A 17801-nucleotide genomic window follows, 5' to 3' on the forward strand; every position below is an offset into this window, starting at 1 on the left:
AATATTTATTCTTTCTGTGCAGCCCGGTACCAAATGATCCACGGCGCGGTAGCGGCCCGCGGCCCGGTTGGGGACCACTTATTTAGAAAACGTTTAAAACAATAACGTATTAGTTTGGATGTCGACTCAAGAGAGCCGCAACAGAGGGGCTGCAGAGCCGCATGTTGCAGCTCCCGAGCCATGTTGCCGATCCCCGGATGAATCGAGCCGCTAAATAAAATGTAGTTTGTGTAAATCAATGTACTAGCTGGTTTCAACTCGAAATGACATAACCTTAGTATAATTAAAACTAGCATTCATTGGGTACTGTGCATACGGTTAGATAGCTTGCTACAAGCGCGGTTAACGTTCCCTGTTGAATATACACGGGGCAGGTGGACGAATTGAGCTTCTTTCAAAAACGAATATTTAAAAGTGTTAAATATACATCTCCCACCATATTAGAACAATTTGATAATGCTTGTACTTACCACAAATGGGGATGTCAGTGGAGGGAAAAAGAGAAATTGCGGGAACATGGTCCAGTCCTTTTATACCCGAGTGGTTGCTTTTTCTTTTTTTTCACAACTTTATTTAAAACTTTTATACAGCCAGTTTAAAACACTTTTTTATTATGTAGGTATATAGGAGAGACAATTTTGAGGGATAACTTGCATGTTATTACATACATGTAATGTAATTAAATTTATTTCTTACATTATGTAATGAAACTATAATAACAATAATGTAAGAATCAGGAACAGGTAGCCCCTCCTGTTATGTTGTGGGTCAAATTGACCCGTTTCAAAGTTTGAAAATCCAGAAAAAATATTTGAAAGTACTTTTTTGTATGAAACTTCTTCTGCTTGCTTTAGTGTAATCAACGTGAATTCTTTTTGTTAAATGATCATGTATTTACTTTTTTCAAACAATATAATAAATAGTTGAGATATGATAAGATGGAAAAATAAGTTAAAATATGTTCAAGACAGTGTGATAACGGTAAAGTAATAGAGTAAGTACTCTAGAGTGCAATAAAATAACTACAGATATGGATATTTACAAAAAGCTTTTAATCAAAATATATACATGTTTACATGTTTAAATATATCAGAGTGAAGAGTGTAGAATAGCAGCTCATAATATATATGGGGCTGGTTAAATATATTGCAGTTTAATGTGTCAAACACGTGGCGGTGGCGCCCGTCCGGTGATTATCGTCGGCTCAACGAGGCAACGATGCTATCCAGTTTCGCACATTCTGGACTTTTCTGCCCTCTGGTCAGGTAGCGTGATGTTTTCTAAGGTGGAAATTGTCTGGGATTACCAACAAGTGCCCATTCACCCTCTGGACATTCCCAAGATAGCGCTGATCACTCGGCCTGTCTGAGTTTTTGAGGATGCCGTTTGGCGTCAAAAATGCAGCGCATTTCACAGTTCTGCCACTATCCTGTCTATCTATCTCTCACTCACCTAATCAGCTTATTCAGTGCACCTGCTAGTCACACCCACCTCATCAGCTCACTCTGCCGCACTCACAATTTCTCACACACACTCACTACCAGATCATTCTCCGCATTCATGCCAGACCTTCCAGCGAATACCCTCCGACTGATTTCCCGTTACCAACCCTGCCTGTTTTGGACTTATCCACCTTCCTCTGCCCCGGTAATTCACTCAGTCTTCTGTCCCCGACCACGAGATCCTGCCGCTGTTTCCTCGAGATTCTGTCTGTCTTCTCCCTTGACGGTTTGTCGTTCCACCGCGTGGGATATTCCATCTGTGCTTATCAAAGACTGTTACCTGTTGTCTGTCCAGAGGACAATAAAGCTTTGATTCAAAATATCTCAGAGTTTACCACAGACGTGGCGGGCAAGCAAAACCTGGTCGCAGACTGTCCAGGGCCATCATTGGGCCTGTTCACTTGGGACTGGACTATGCAAGGATTGCTAAGGATCAAGTTTCAGACCCAGACGTTCAGGCATTGAGGACGGCAACAATGAGACGGTTGGAGGAGGTTTCTTTAGGCGAAACAGGCATCACGCTCCTGTGCGACGTCTCCACAGGTCAGCCACGGCCGGTCATTCCCACCAGATGGAGACGGCAGGTTTTTGACGCTATATTCATGGTCTGTCACACCTCGGTAAGAGGGTGTCTAAGAGGTTGGTGGCAGCTAAGTTTGTCTGGCACGGTCTAAAGAAGGATGTGCGAAAGTGGGCCGGGACTTGCGTGGTGTGCTAACGCTCCAAGGTGCACCGCCACATAAAGGCCCCATTGGCACAGTTCTCGGTTCCAGAAAGGAGGTTTGATCATGTTAATGTGGACTCTGCGGTGGACAGGCTCCCATGGGTCGTATTGGGGCTCAGGACAGCCCCAAAGGAGGACCTTTGTAGAAGCGTAAATGAGGATGGAGACAGGACGAATCGGAGTTTGCAATCCAGCGGGAATTTGTTTAATGCACATTCGAACATACGACGTGGCATATGGAAACAGATTCAACATCTAACTGTCCGAGGAACACTTTTATAGACCAAATACACGCCTTCTTTTAGCTGTGGTTCATCAGTCAAACCTGTCTGTTCAATCCAAACAGGACACATCTGGACTTCTAATCTGGGTGGGTTCTATTTCGTTCTCACAGAAAACAACTCTATGTAAGGGGTTGTTTTGGTCCTTTTGAGAGATTAATCACACTTTATCTGTCCGAGGGGATCATTTCCCGATAACTAACAGAGACAGAATCATTTCCCGATAACTCCTTCGAATTCACAATAACACGTTACGTAACTTGTTTTTAGTTCAAGTCCAGTTCAGTTCAGTTATAATGCTGATTTTCTCTTACACATCCCTCCTCTGAGGGTTTCTTAACCCTCATCCTAACTTTTTATAACTTTTGTCAAGTTGCGAAACTGGAACCTAAAATTTTGATCCCTGCCTTCATTGCAACAACACAAGTGATTTTTGTAAATTATATGTGATTGATTATATACCAATACAGTAACAATACAATACAGAACATTTGAGTTCGTAAGATAATTCAAATAACATCATTCAATGCTCAGATTCACCTTCATATAAGGGCGAAAAAACCAACAGATTGCAGTGCAGGAAAAACTCCCTTATGGTCCTTTCCCGCCAAGCGACCACCTTTTTGGTATGAAGTGAATCTGTTCTTGCTTACAAACATGTATTAACAGATACATCACACATTTAATTTCTGCAAAATATTGAACAATGTTTCAGTATTCATTAGATGCAACGTCTGTGATAAACCTATATGCTATAATACTTGTGTACTGATTATATGGATCATGACTATGAATATATGTGAATGTAGAAATATCTGATTACAATACATTCAAATTTATAGTGAAACAGTTTGGACAGATGATAAAACATGTGACGTGGTGTTTCTTGGACGTGTGTACTTTCAACAAAGTTCGGGCTCTCGTTCTTATGGTGAGTTGCCCCCAAGTCCTGTTTCCCCCATCTCCTCTGAGTCCTCCAGATTGTCTGGAATGGGAAATAGGTCCGGAAACAGGTCCGGTCGTCCAACCACCATTTGAGCGAACTGGGCCTTTGTCCCTTGCTCCATCGTCATCATGTTCATCATCTGAGCCAGTTGGAGATTTGCCATGACACCCATCGGTTTGTCCATGCTCCTCTGGCACTGTCTCCTCAGGATGGGTACGATGCAACATGCCAATAGAAAAGCCACAATTAAAACTATTAATGCGCTAATGCCTGCTTTTAGCAATACAGACCCCTTATTTTCCCAAAATTTAGTCTAACCAATCCCCTGACCACCCCCCTGCCAGCACTCTCCTCAAGCTCTTGCCTCAAACCCCGAATTCTTCTCCATTTCAACAGTATATTCAGTAAAGCATTTCACAACACATTCAATACATGTCGGCTCTGTCTGATGTTTGTTTGCTTAACAAATGAAGAGTGGGAATGGTCATAGTTGTGTTTTCACAACTTTGGTCTCATGGTATTGGGTTTTCATATCATACCGGTCTCCTAATGAACGAAGGCGTAATGTTAGCCTGTGGAACCAGGACACTCGGGTTACTTTACAGTACACAGTAGTATTGCCTACGTCAACCCTTCTTTTGTCTGACGCAAATCCACCACTGGCAAAACATTCATACTTTTCCAATTGATCTGCTTTATGATTAGTGGGAGGCTTGTTTTGCGATGTGCAAATCATAATTTCTGCACATGCGTTCCACACTTGATATTCAGGATACTGATCTCAATAGTCGTGTTTCTTTTGAAATCCATACAAGAGTCCACTTGAACTTCTCATGTAGGAAGTGCCAATGTTTTTATTTCACATGTGCATCATAAACATGATTTGGATTCCACATTCGGCTCATTCTGTCATCAGCCTCAGCTGTGTGCTAGTTTCCCCTTTCCACATGGTGTGAAGTAGTCTCTTTCTACGTGTATTCACGTGCAACTGTCTGAACACTGGATAGGCTGTTTGAACTTAAATGGCAATGCTGGCATAGGTTCTGGTCTAACATGGGATGGAATATGTGTGGTTGCATCGCACTCATCTTGATTCATGGCTTCTGGCTCTCCTCCAGGATGGCTGAACCACCGTCTGGGCTCTCACGGCTCTCAAGGTTGGAGTCCTGGTAGTTGTTACATTGGATGGGTTCGGATGGCCTCGTCTGCGATAGAAGTTATATCTAACAGAACATGATAAATTGCCAATTGCCAACAACTCCCCCCTCTGGCCATGCCCATGGCCACTAAAGTGTTTACAATTTATCGAAATGGCAAAAATGGTTTACATACGCACAACATATGATCACATAATCGATGAGGTCAAAACATGAGCTGTTTTTGTGAGTTTGAAGCAACTCCATGTTGTAGCTAGCTTGGGAATGTTAACCTCAACATGACAAAATAAATCTCCTGAGATGAGGCGAAACACAGACGTCGGACCTCCATCTCTGTTGAACTGTTATAGAGAGACAACATATCAGTGGGGCTCATAACACACAACAATTTTAACAATTTGTAAAAATTCTATCATCCAAGTATTTATATTCCTATTATATTCATTCAGAATCAACTGTCAGTTCAATTGATTCCTTTATCAAGTAAAATAATAAAAGAAAGCACAGGCTGTTTATGAGATCATGTTTCTCAGACAGCAAGCTGTAATAATAAACACAAGTATTACACAGAAATGTCACTTTCGTAGTTCTACGGGAGGAAAACAGTCAGACAAACAAGTCTGATGTGCAGGATCGGCTTTTTAGAACGCAACATGCGTTGTGCCGGGTGCCTTGTGATTCAAAGCAGTCAGTGAAAGTGAAGTTCTTTGGAACGTCAAGGTCTGTCACAGGGATGACGAGGAAGGACGTCTGGTGTACTCATAGATATATATATATTTATGGTACAAGACATGTTTACAGGAAATGTAATCTTTGAACACCTTAGTGTCGGACAAGTTGGTGTAACACATTAAACAGTGGCATAGTGTGATGTCGAAGATGTTTTGGATCTTTGGCTCACTGCTGATGTGTGTCATTGGTACAAGCATGGACTGTGGTCGTGCTTTCTAAAATTATAACCAAACAAAATATAAATAATATTTGTTGTTGCAGTTCCTACATTCCCTAATGTCAGTTAAAAACTAATTCAAATACTGTAATTAAATGATCTAATATCGAGGGCCAGTTCATTACATCATCATTTTGTCACAAGAATTAAATTTTGTGTAAAAGAGATAAAAATGTTCAAAATATCGATACTAATTGTATTTACGTGGTGTTATTATTTGCTTTGATGATACATCAAGATTGATATGACCAGCTAAAGAAAGTATAAGATTTAATATCTTATTAAATTTCCTTTTTAACTTTAAAAACTCTACAAAATGTGGATCTACCTTTCAAAATATATCACATATTCTCCCTTTTGCCAAATTATCACTGCTGTGGGCTAATTTAGCTGAACAATAGAATAATTCATGTGGAAGTTGTCTGGGCTCATAATACTTTTTAATAATAATCCATTATCCATTAATAATGTTTAAATTGCACCAGATTAGGCCCAACACTTTCTCTGCAGGGGTCGCTAATGTCTGCAATATTTGAACATCATAAGTGAGGGATGTTTCTGTTGATAAATAAATCTTGCTCAGTCGCAGCATCAGCTGCAGCATTTCCTGTTGAGATGGGATCAGAAGCGTTAGTGTAAGCATCTCATTTCATAACACAAACAATCTTTAAGGAGCAATATGGCTTCTAGCAAGTCGGCCACGAGACGGTGGTGAGAAATGGTTTTGCAGGATGATTTCCAAAAGCTCCTGTGTTTCCACAAGGTGCCACAGTGGTGCACTACACCAAAGGCATAGCAACAGTCTGTGTAGATGTTAACTATTGTGTTGGCAGCAAGCTTACCGGCTCCTGTGAGAGCCACATGATCTGCAGCTTGAGCAGAAAAGTGTGTCATGTGATGTGATGAGACTACAGCAAACCAACCAGCCCTTCTTTCGTGTCCGGCGAGCGGGATGCCAATTCGTCCACTAACAGTTGTAAATCAGCTTCGGTGGGCGTGTCTGTGAGGTCAGGTCTCGGTGTGCAGACCTGTTCAGGAGAAACAACAGTTATGTGGCTCTCCATCTGCTGCAGCAGGAAAAAGAGTAGCAGGATTAAAATCTTTGTCATTAAAGGCATCAGTCGAGCGGTCGGTCCAGGTCAGTTTGTCATGCGCATAAAGATCTTTACCATGAATCATGGATAGAGGAAAGCCTCTGTTTCTGAGTGGTTTGTCATTTTGTGACGTCATTCCTAAAAAGCTCTTCATTTGTTTCTCAGTTTATAGTTTAGGCACAGTTTAATTGCCTGTGTTCTCTTGGGAGGGAGGGTTCTGCCCTCTGCTGTGATCACATGTCCCAGATATGAAACTTTATCGAGAGCAAATTGCAATTTGGACAATTAGCCTTGTGACCTTAGGCAGCCAAAGTTTGAGGTGCTCGTGGATGCACCGATACATTAACTGCTTGTAAATCTTAGACAATCATCACTCAGGTGGTTCCCTCAAGTCTCGAATTTTCTTTACAGGAAAAATTTTAGTGCGTGCACCGGTGTATCATAAGATTAGATTATTATACCAACCTTCATTAAAGACTCAAGAACGGGTGTAATATCATTAATATCTCGATTGAGTAGATATTGCTTCTTGCATGGGTGGAAATCAAATTTTGAACTTTGGCAGATCACGATTTTAGGTGAACACTAGCACCCCTCACCTGTCTTACATCACACATTTGGACCCCTGGTGTGTGTTTTCTCATCAAACATAAGTTAAGTTGTTTCTTTGATATTGATGTACTTCTTGTTTTGTATACGTCACCCTTATCACTGTAGAGTTTACCAGGATCCTCTGTTTCTGAAGTCAATGAGTGTGGGTCTGACTGTGCAGCCAGTCAGACATCCTCTCCATTCCTGGGCCTCATGCCAAGTACACACATGTGATTTCCCCCTTACACACTCGTACTGCTTGGGAGACAGAGAAACAGATACAGCAGCAGTATTTTCTGTCCATTATACGTAACTTCACCACTTATTTCCCTTCTCTAAATAATACTTCCTCAAACATTTTATCTAATCCATTTAATCAGCCTGCATGTGACATTCTGAACATTTTTCCTTTAATAGTGTTTGTCTTGTGGTAACTTTCTAAAACCTTAATTTGCGTACATCTGGTATGTATTTGTCTAGTTTGTCATAGTCTAAACTACACTAAACAGTCAGAATCTAAAGTTAACTCTCCCTCTGTGTTAATGTTTGTGCGTCAGTGGTTCCCTCTCTGGGGTCCACTTGACCGTGTCCCTCGGACAGAAATAGAACAAACAGAACAGAGCTCGGCAGTATATTTTCCTTTTTATTTACTCAATTTTATGTGTTATTGGTCCCTGTTTTTTCTAATTTGTCTTTCTGACCGTTATTTCTTAATCTCTCTCTTTCTCCCTTAGACATTATTCCATGCATTTCTGCTTCCTCTTTCTCCTTTTGCTTTAAACAAGTTTTGAGTTAATAACATTTTTGTAGGCTGAAACTGCCTTTTTCAGGGAACCCATTTGATCCATTCTTGCCATTGTTTGGCAGTCAGATTATCTTTGTCTCGCATATATTTTATTATTGAAGGTAAGACCTTGGCATCAAGCTGCTCAGACTCACTTAGACTTTTACCCATTTTACCTAATTGGTCGTTGACAGTATCTTCAAAACACTCGTGTCAAGACTTAGTTCAACTTGAATGGAAACACCAAACCTTCTTTAAATACTACACGTGAACCAGGACACGTCTGTCCAACACTCTTACGAAACTTAAGTGCAAGATTACAAGTTTATCACTTCAAAGTGTCTGTTATATCACAAAATAATTTTTCACAAGTGGAATTCTTTTCTCCAGTTCCAGGATCAGAGCGGCAATCTGGAACTGCGTCTGAGGACAGCCTCTCACCTTCTGGGAGGAATCAGCTATTAATTGCGCGCTTCTGTCGTCCCACAGAGTTCCGATTACTCGTCTAATCCCCACATTTTACAAGTTACAATTGTGCTTTTACTTCTGATACATTATTGGATAGTTCTTATTATACTTGAAATAGTATTATCTGATAAATATTTTAACCATGTCTTGTAACTTTAACCAACTTGTCTCTTTAACCTTTTAACCCTTTCCCCCCTCGCACAGTGATTTTCACTGTGCGATTCTGAGATGGTCAGCAATGCACCAAGTGCAACCAACAATCCTTCCTGTGATCTCCACAACACCTTTCCATCAACACTCTTGCTCTGATTATTTAGGACTATGTATGATCAATGTCTGTATGTATGATAACTCTACTCCTCTCTGGACGGAGTGAGTGAGCCTGTCCGGCCCCAAAATCTGGGCGTACAGCCAATCATGCACTAGGGAGGGGGCGCAAGGGTTTATCTTGGCTCATAAATCGAATTTTACACACACACATCTGGGCGTTCCGCCATCTCCAAGTACACGGAGCATGAACGTTCTATTTTTTCACTATTTTCTCCTCCTGCAGATAGAATAGGATCTGGACACAATATAGCCTGGATATATGCAGACGAATTGAAACAAACTATATTTGTTTGCAAAAGCGTTACCACTGGGTAAACAACCAAAAACATGCCAATAGCTCATACACATGCAAAGCCATCCGGATGTATATCACATCAAAAGTCAGCGGTCTCAGTCTGTCAGTCAGTTTTTTGTCCAGGTCTCTTTTTGTTATCTTCCCCTTGTCACATAAGGATCTCTCCTTTATAATATTACTTCATCAGTAATGTCAATAAGTTACAGTCGTGTGCACACCTTTTCAAACTGTACTATTAATTTTATTGTCTAGTTAGATATTACTTTTCCTGCTCATTTAGATTTCTGCACAAAATTTCTGAGTCTCGTCAGCGTAGTGTCCTGCCTTAAACAGAGCCCACCACTAACAGACCCACATTATAATGTTATTATTTAAATCTAAGCCAGTCTTTTCGTTTCTTCCCTCTCGAGTAAGGATTCGTATCCAGACCTACGTATCTCACACTGGAACCCACACTGGAGTTCCTTACACTTATTTGCAGAAATTGCTTCATCAATAGCACACAGTCGCTTTGTCATTAGCGTACAAAAGTCTCTTGAGCTTGAGAGATGCACGGAGTACTCCGCATTTGAGCTTAACTTGGCCACAACCAGGCGTCACGCCAACAGAATGCTGCGTACGCTGTTCCACACGAGAGAGCTCTCTTTTTACAGCTGGAGATCAAATTGAATCATATCAACATCTTTTTTTGCATTTTTTCAGCACACACCAATCCGCCTCTCTCCTCCTCCGCTAAACAGCGTGGATTCCGTCGAGGGGACCCCAAACACTCCCTCTCTATCACGCAAGCGAGAATCACGCTGTACAGAAATATACTATGGTGAGATATGAAGATCTCATACCTGTCTCGGCGCCTGAAGCGTGATTGTCGGTTGGCTGGCGTAGAGGAGATGTCGAAGGTCTCGACCCGAACCACGCTTGGGCGCCAATTATGTAGAAGCGTAAATGAGGACGAAGACAGGACGAAGACAGGACGAATCGGAGTTTGCAATCCAGCGGGAATTTGTTTAATGCACATTCGAACATACGACGTGGCATATGGAAACAGATTCAACATCTAACTGTCCGAGGAACACTTTTATAGACCAAATACACGCCTTCTTTTAGCTGTGGTTCATCAGTCAAACCTGTCTGTTCAATCCAAACAGGACACATCTGGACTTCTAATCTGGGTGGGTTCTATTTCATTCTCACAGAAAACAACTCTATGTAAGGGGTTGTTTTGGTCCTTTTGAGAGATTAATCACACTTTATCTGTCCGAGGGGATCATTTCCCGATAACTAACAGAGACAGAATCATTTCCCGATAACTAACAGAGACAGAATCATTTCCCGATAACTCCTTCGAATTCACAATAACACGTTACGTAACTTGTTTTTAGTTCAAGTCCAGTTCAGTTCAGTTATAATGCTGATTTTCTCTTACACCTTCAAGCTTCATCCGCCGAGTTGGTTTATGGCCAGCCGCTGCAGGTCCCTGGGGAGTTCATCCCCAAGGTCACAGACCCTTGGTCTGCGACACAGCAGCGGGCCACTCTCCTGGAAAAAGCCAGAGTGTTCTAACCTGTGTCTTCAAAGAGTCCACTCCATACGCCCCCTCAGAATTCACCAAGACTAGAGAAAATGTAAAACAAGGTCTCCCACAGTCGCATATCCCGTCCAGCCTTAAGGCAGCAGAATATGTGTTCATTCGCCAGGACGGCCACCACGGCCACCACGGACCCTTTAAAAGCTCCCTGCGAGGGCCCGTTTCACGTACTAGAGACCGGGGACAAAACCTTCAAAGTGGACATTGGCGGGAAACTGGAGCATGTGTCGGTGGATCGCCTGAAACCAGTACATCTGGACCTGGAGTAAGGGTGGCCGAACCCCTACGGCGGGGGCGTCTTCCTTGCAGCACACCGCTACAAGGCCCGGAAGCTTCCTCCGAAGGCCTCCCTGGCTCCTGGTCGATTGATTCGGGCCCTGAGACATTGATTCTTGTTATGTTTTACGTTTTCTCTAGTCTTGGTGAATTCTGGGGGGGCGTATGGAGTGGACTCTTTGAAGACACTTGAGGACATAATTCAGTAGGACTAGGGGTGTGGCATAACCATGGGAACGTGATGTCATGTTGGGCTTAAAGGAGGTGATGGCAGTGTTCGGGTTGAAATGTTTGTGAGATTTGAAATAACCGACGACAGAGGTGAGCAGCTAAAAAGGGACACTTGTCGACACGGTTAATCCCTGCGCTCCTACAATATGATGATTGTTTGGCTACATTACAATATTTTATCAATATTTTATCAATTAGCCAGTTAAGGCCCATTTCTATAATGCCAGATTGGGTCCAGATTTGCCAGCGATCAATGGGCCAGAACCTGTTTCAGTGCTGGCTGCCGATTAACCCGGCTGCCATGTCTCGGCCAGAATAGGCCCGCGTTTATAAATGCCAGATTGGGCCCGGATTTGGCAGCCATCAATGGGCCAGAACCTGTTTCAGTGCTGGCTGCCGATAAACCCGGCTGCCATATCACAGCCAGAATAGGCCCGCATCTATAATGTCAGATTGGGCCCGGATTTGGCAGCCATCAATGGGCCAGAACCTGTTTCAGTGCTGGCTGCCGATTAACCTGGCTGCCATGTCTCAGCCAGAATAGGCCCGCGTCTATAATGCCAGATTGGGCCCGGATTTGGCAGCCATCAATGGGCCAGAACCTGTTTCAGTGCTGGCTGCCGATTAACCCGACTGCCATGTCACAGCCAGAATAGGCCCGCGTCTATAATGCCAGATTGGGCCCAGATTTGGCAAAAATGAAATGGGCCAAAGCCGGCTCACATTTGGCCGCATCGAGCCGGAACACAGCCGAGTCAGCCGACACTCAGCCGCAATACGGCCGAGTCCACTGGCTACCTGGGATGAAACACACTGTTTAGCAATGTTAGGTTGTAGGGTTGTATTGTCCACAAATTGATCTTGAATACAGTTTTTCACTTTAGCAACATAACCAAGAACTCTATATTGAGTCTTAAAAATACGACCAACTATGTTCAAAACACTGATTGTTCTGATATGTCGCTGTTTTACGCATGTAGCAGCTGGTACGAACCATTTGTTCATTTAAGCAGTGGTGGGCCATCAGGGCCGCAAGGCCTTCTCTGCTGGCCTAAACAGAATCACAAAGCTATATCTATTTTATAATTTTATAATTTTGTATTATAATTTATAAAAATATTTTCCCATTATCTTATTTTCTCATTGCACAGCTACTGTCTTCCTCTGTTGCTCTGCTTCTGCTTCTGGGGGCAACCGTGGCTTACTGGGTGGAGAGGGTTGTCCGCCAACCGAAAGGTTCGATCCTCGGCTGCACCGTGTCCTGTGTCGAAGTGTCCCTGAGCAAGACACTGTACCCCTAACTGCTCCGCGTGCGCCTGTCATTGGCAGCCCACTGCTCCCTATATATACAGGGATGGGTCAAATGCAGAGAATAATTTCCCCACTCTGGGACTAATAAAGGAATGTTTCTTCTTTCTTTCTTCCAGTGCAGCTTGTTTTAAGTAGAGCTTTTATCCAATCAGATTTCACCTCTGTGTCTCTAGTGTTAGATCCTGGGGTACTTCTGGCCCGATACGGGGCTACTTACTGACTCAGCTCTCTATTAAAAGATTGTCGAGCTGGTGTTCTGGCGAGGGAACTCGCCTGGCTCGCTAACTGCCGTTACTCCCAACGTCTACCCTGCTTCCACCGGTCAGAGCGCGCTCGGCCGAGAGACCAGTCCTGGCCCCGGGCGCTCTCACCTGTCGCGTCGGTTATGGCAGCTTCCCTGTTATGGATCCGTGCTCTTGGTAAATGCCAGGTTAGGTTTTAACGGCTAGGATTAATTCTTTCTAAAACCGTAAGGGGTTGTTAAGTGGATTCGGTCTCTAGGATAACCTTTCAGAACTCAGTTGTTAGACATACAATGGCTTTAACTTTTTACTACCACGAGGAACTTCTTACTACTCGAGCAAATGAATGCACTTTGAGAAATTTACTTTAAATGCAGATTAGATATTTATTGCAGGTTATATTTGGTTAGTTTGCAAGGGTTAAAGCTACAGCTCACATAAAATGTCACTACACTCAATCAGTCACTTAATTTGCTTCTTCGATTATTCTCATTAGTTTTAGTCGCCGAGACGGCTCGGCTGGAGCTGGATGTTCAATGGTGCGATGAAAAGGTTCTTTTGGAGTTGTTTAGGAGCGAGGGTCTGGCCAGACCCTCGGTCCTCCCGCTCTGCAACGGAGCCCGTTCAACAGTCCTCAAAACTCAGTACAAAGTCTTTCTCGGGCTGCTGCGTCTTCTCCGTTGTCCAGATGTTAAGAGTCGAGCAGTGGGGAGAGGAAAACCTCCGTCTTTAAATCTTATTGTCCACGAACAGCGGTCTTTCTTTCCGTGAACAGAGACGAAGTCCTCAATACATCAGTTGCGATCGTCCGTATCTCCTCCGCAGCGCTCTTGGACGGCGCTCGTGTAGAAATCCCAGCTTGCTGCATGCAAACGTCTCCTTATATTCCTCATTCGGGCTTAATCAGCCCCCCTCCTGCTCAATACATGCTCTCATCCCCCTCTCCCTCTGGAAAGGATGTTGGGTTCGAACATGTCCATATAAGTCCAGGCTTCCTGCCTCTGACACATCTCTTGCAACATCTTGCAACATCCTCTTCTAACCCCACCCATACCATCTGCCACTGATTTTGCAATGTCATTCTGACTCATTCTGTCTAATACATTTCTATCTCAGCTCCAGTTACACAGAATATGTTAAACTCTCATTACAATAGTTAAATCACTCTATGCATTTTAAACATTCGTTTCTTATTGATTAAACATTTTGTTATATAATTCATACACTTTATCTTTTGATTACACTTTAATCTGAGTATATACTTTGTGCTTTTATATCCTGATTCTCCCTTGAATGTGCTCACATGTTACCGAGGCAGCTCTGAGGGGTCAACTCTTCTTGACACTAGGTAAGAACAGAGGCAGAGGCCTGCATAGTCTCAGGTGCATCCAGTGCAGATTAAAGTAAGTGGGGACGATATTGTTGATTGTCATAGTGTTCAACCAATCAGATCTTTAGTTTGACATGTTGGGCGTATTCTTTGACGTATCAGAGCCTGCGAGCCGGCCTATAATGACGTCAGCATTACATGCCGCTCAGTGTCCATGTGTAGCTCTGCCGCGAGGTGCAGAGTGTGCTGTGATTGGTCAGTGGGCGAGCACGTGACTATCGTGAAACGAAACTTAACAGCAGAGGCTGTCGGGTGGTGAATCACATCATGTGATGCAGCTCAGCCAATCAAATATGGGCATTCTGACCCGAGTAAGATGTACCACACACCATGACACAGGGGGCTGAGACGAGGAAAGACATTGCAGAGCAGTTTGTTGAAGTTGTGAAAGTAAAATCCTATGATAATCTCTTTGGGATTGTCATTAAGGAATAATCGCGGTTCCCACAGCCAGACCAGCTGAGAATATTATATTTTCCTGAGTTTAGGCTTTTGCATTTTCTAAATGCTCAAGCGTTATTCAGACGACTCGTACCGAACGGTTTAATATGAAGATTTACATAGTTACAGCCTTAAAAATGAATAATAGCTGTGGTGCCATAATGTGGTTATAAGGTGGTATTTCAACTGCAGGACAGCGGTGAAGGCCCAGGTATAAAATGCACGGCCCGGCACTGCATTTAAGTCAGCATCAGAGACAGGCCAAGCAGAAAAAATGTACTGGAATTTGTCTTGGTGATTCACAGCAAGACACATATATTGATAATTTAAATGTACAGTAGCAAAATCTGAAAAAAGAGTCAAGTTTGAAGAGCTTCTTCAAGGCTATTCTGTCCTTTTTCAGAATATGATATCACTCAGTAAACATTTCCTCTTTATATTGTAGAAGCCACAGTGGATTTGGGAGGCCAATCAGACTGTGTGTGTGTGTGTGTGTGTGAAAGAGAGAGAGAGAGAAAGAACAGGTTAAGGAGTGCCAGGGTTAAGCAACAAAGGCAACGATACTCAGGTAGCAGAGTGTGAAAGGTCAAGTGTGTTATAATGTACTTTCAAAAATACAAATCAGAAATGATCTGGACTCAAGGGTCGCTTGCATGGGTAACTCCTCACTGACACTGATACAATTGTGGTACAGCAGAGATATAGTTACACTGTAACACTGTAAGATAAACAATATTTAAAATGCAGCCAGGTCTACCTGAGCTGTTGAGCGAACGTTTAAACGCATAGAGGGATAAGGAGAGGAGACAGAGGCACGTGAGCACTCGTGGACTCATCATGACACATCTTGTCATGTCACCAAATGCTGCCTACTGACCGAGAGGTTGAAGCGCTCCTTGCACTGCTATGTCCTTAGGCAAGTCAGTACAATGTCCTGATGAAGCTTCTCCAGAGCCACAGAAGACATACCATTATAATGCCAAGACACTTGTTTTGGCATTGTTGGCTGCTAATTCATCACAACCTGTGAAATTCTGCTGAACTGCTGTTCTTGTGGAGCAGACAGAAGTATTGATTTGTGAATTGTTGCTCTGGGGAGTGTCTACATCCACTTGGCTAACTACCATGATGACTGAGCTATGATTCCAGAGGGATGCGTACACACAGCTTTAGACCTGCAGTGTGTATAATAATAATAACTTTATTCATACAGAACCTTTAAAAACAGAGTTTACAAAGTGCTTAGACAGACAAAGCAACAAAACCAAGGCAATGAAACAACAGAAAGCTCAACAGTGAGCCCAACAAAGCAAGACAAACTAAGGTAAGAGTTAAAAGATGAAACGATAAAACCAATTGATATAATAAAAATAAAATAAAATAAAAATTTTGTAAAATAAAACAACAATATCAATAATAAAATAAAGCAGCAAAGCAACAACATAAAAAAAGCCAGTCTAATGAAAAGATGGGTTTTAAGAAGCGATTTTAAAGAGATTACTGATCATGCCTGTGGGCTCAGAGCACAACACAACACAGTCGTTGAGCATAAAACTGAAGAAAATTGACTTCAGACCAGGGCTGATAACAATAAGGGTTTCAAATGGTTTATTGCATGTTGAAGTCAGAGATATTGGACTTCGGGAGCAACAGGTGGTTAAGGGAGGAAATTATGATAGATGTGGGATGAAGGGATGAGGGTAGGGGATGAAAGAATGTAGGGTAAGGGGTGAGGGTCGTGGGATGAAGGGATGAAATATAACCTCGTGGGTGTGATTGACAGCACTGTTAGCCAGTCAGAATCAAAACTTCGCTGTGCCCTTGCGAAGCCGTGCTTCGATACGCCGAAAGTCAAGTTCCTACCCCCTGGTCCACCAAGTTAGAGCGATCCCAATTTCTTCAGAAAACAGTTCGGAGACACCACAGGATATACGTCGAACAGTGTTTCTAGTCGGGACCCGGGAAATTATGCCTTTGTTTACATCAAAACTTCATAAAGGTGAGGAGCATTTAAGATTTTAGTCGGCTCAGCAATGGCGAAAAAATAGTGCGAAAAAATATTGTGGTAATTCTTTTATTTGCTTATTTTAGCCGTGTAGATTTGTGTTTGGAGTGTGTACAATGGCTTGCAGGATATTGTTGCCCAGAATTTCTTCATTAAGTCAGTATATAACATGTGTGTAACATTCATTATATCGTTTCTGAAAAGTGCATTCTACGACACTCTCTTCGCTGAACTGTCTCGCTCGAACCCCAAATGGTCCTCGGTCGGTACCAGAAGGTTAATAAATGATAAATTAAACAAAATGAATGGAATAAATTAAGAATATGATGAAGAGTACAATGAATAATGATGAATGAAAATAATTGCATGTGACCAGGTAGAATTAGTGACTCATATCATTGATTAATGTCTATCAATTAAATTTGTCATTTGACTGTTTACATTCAATTTTGCTAAAAAATGTATACACTGTTCAGCAGTAGTTTGGGAAGGAAGATCGTGAAGCACCTTTGTATTCGTTTTAATTTAAATTTAAATTTAAGCTTATTGGTCTGTTTTATGAATTATTCTACCTAAGATGATTCTATTGTCTGACTTAAAATAATTTGGCCTTTGGGGGATAGTGGGGTGTCTAGAGCGAAGATGAAACTGGTATGATCCAGATACCCAATGCCTCATTCTAGTATATCTTTGGTGAAAAGTAGCCAAAGTAGCCTACATTTAATCAAGTACTGTACTTAATTACAATATCGAGGTACTCTTATTTTAGTATTTTGTTTGTGTATTTCCATTTTGTGATACTTGATACTCATCAAGTATCACAAGTTACACATTTGATGCCTTGCACAACAGATTTAACTTCTTTGTCTTGTGTTCACAGTCCAATTAACTACAAAGGTTAAGGCCATACGAGTCCGCTACAGGCAAGCAGCGGACTCGTTTAGCTTTATTTGAGCATTATTATTTGGGGAGGCTATTTGTCGAGATAGTCCAAATGCATTACCGGTTGTTATTGCTCCCTCCACATGCGGACGTAATATTTCGCTAAGGTTGATCAATGCTGATCTGGACATTCGAAAGTTTTCTCGCCATTCTTCGGGAATTATAACTTCATTGATAAAATTATTCCACCAGGCGCTCGTTCTTCCTGGCTTCACCCAAAACCGGCGCTCCATGTAAGGCTGATAACGCCTCTG

The sequence above is a fragment of the Melanostigma gelatinosum genome (genome assembly GCF_949748355.1).
Source record: "Melanostigma gelatinosum genome assembly, chromosome: 2".
Taxonomy (NCBI): Eukaryota; Metazoa; Chordata; class Actinopteri; order Perciformes; family Zoarcidae; genus Melanostigma; species Melanostigma gelatinosum.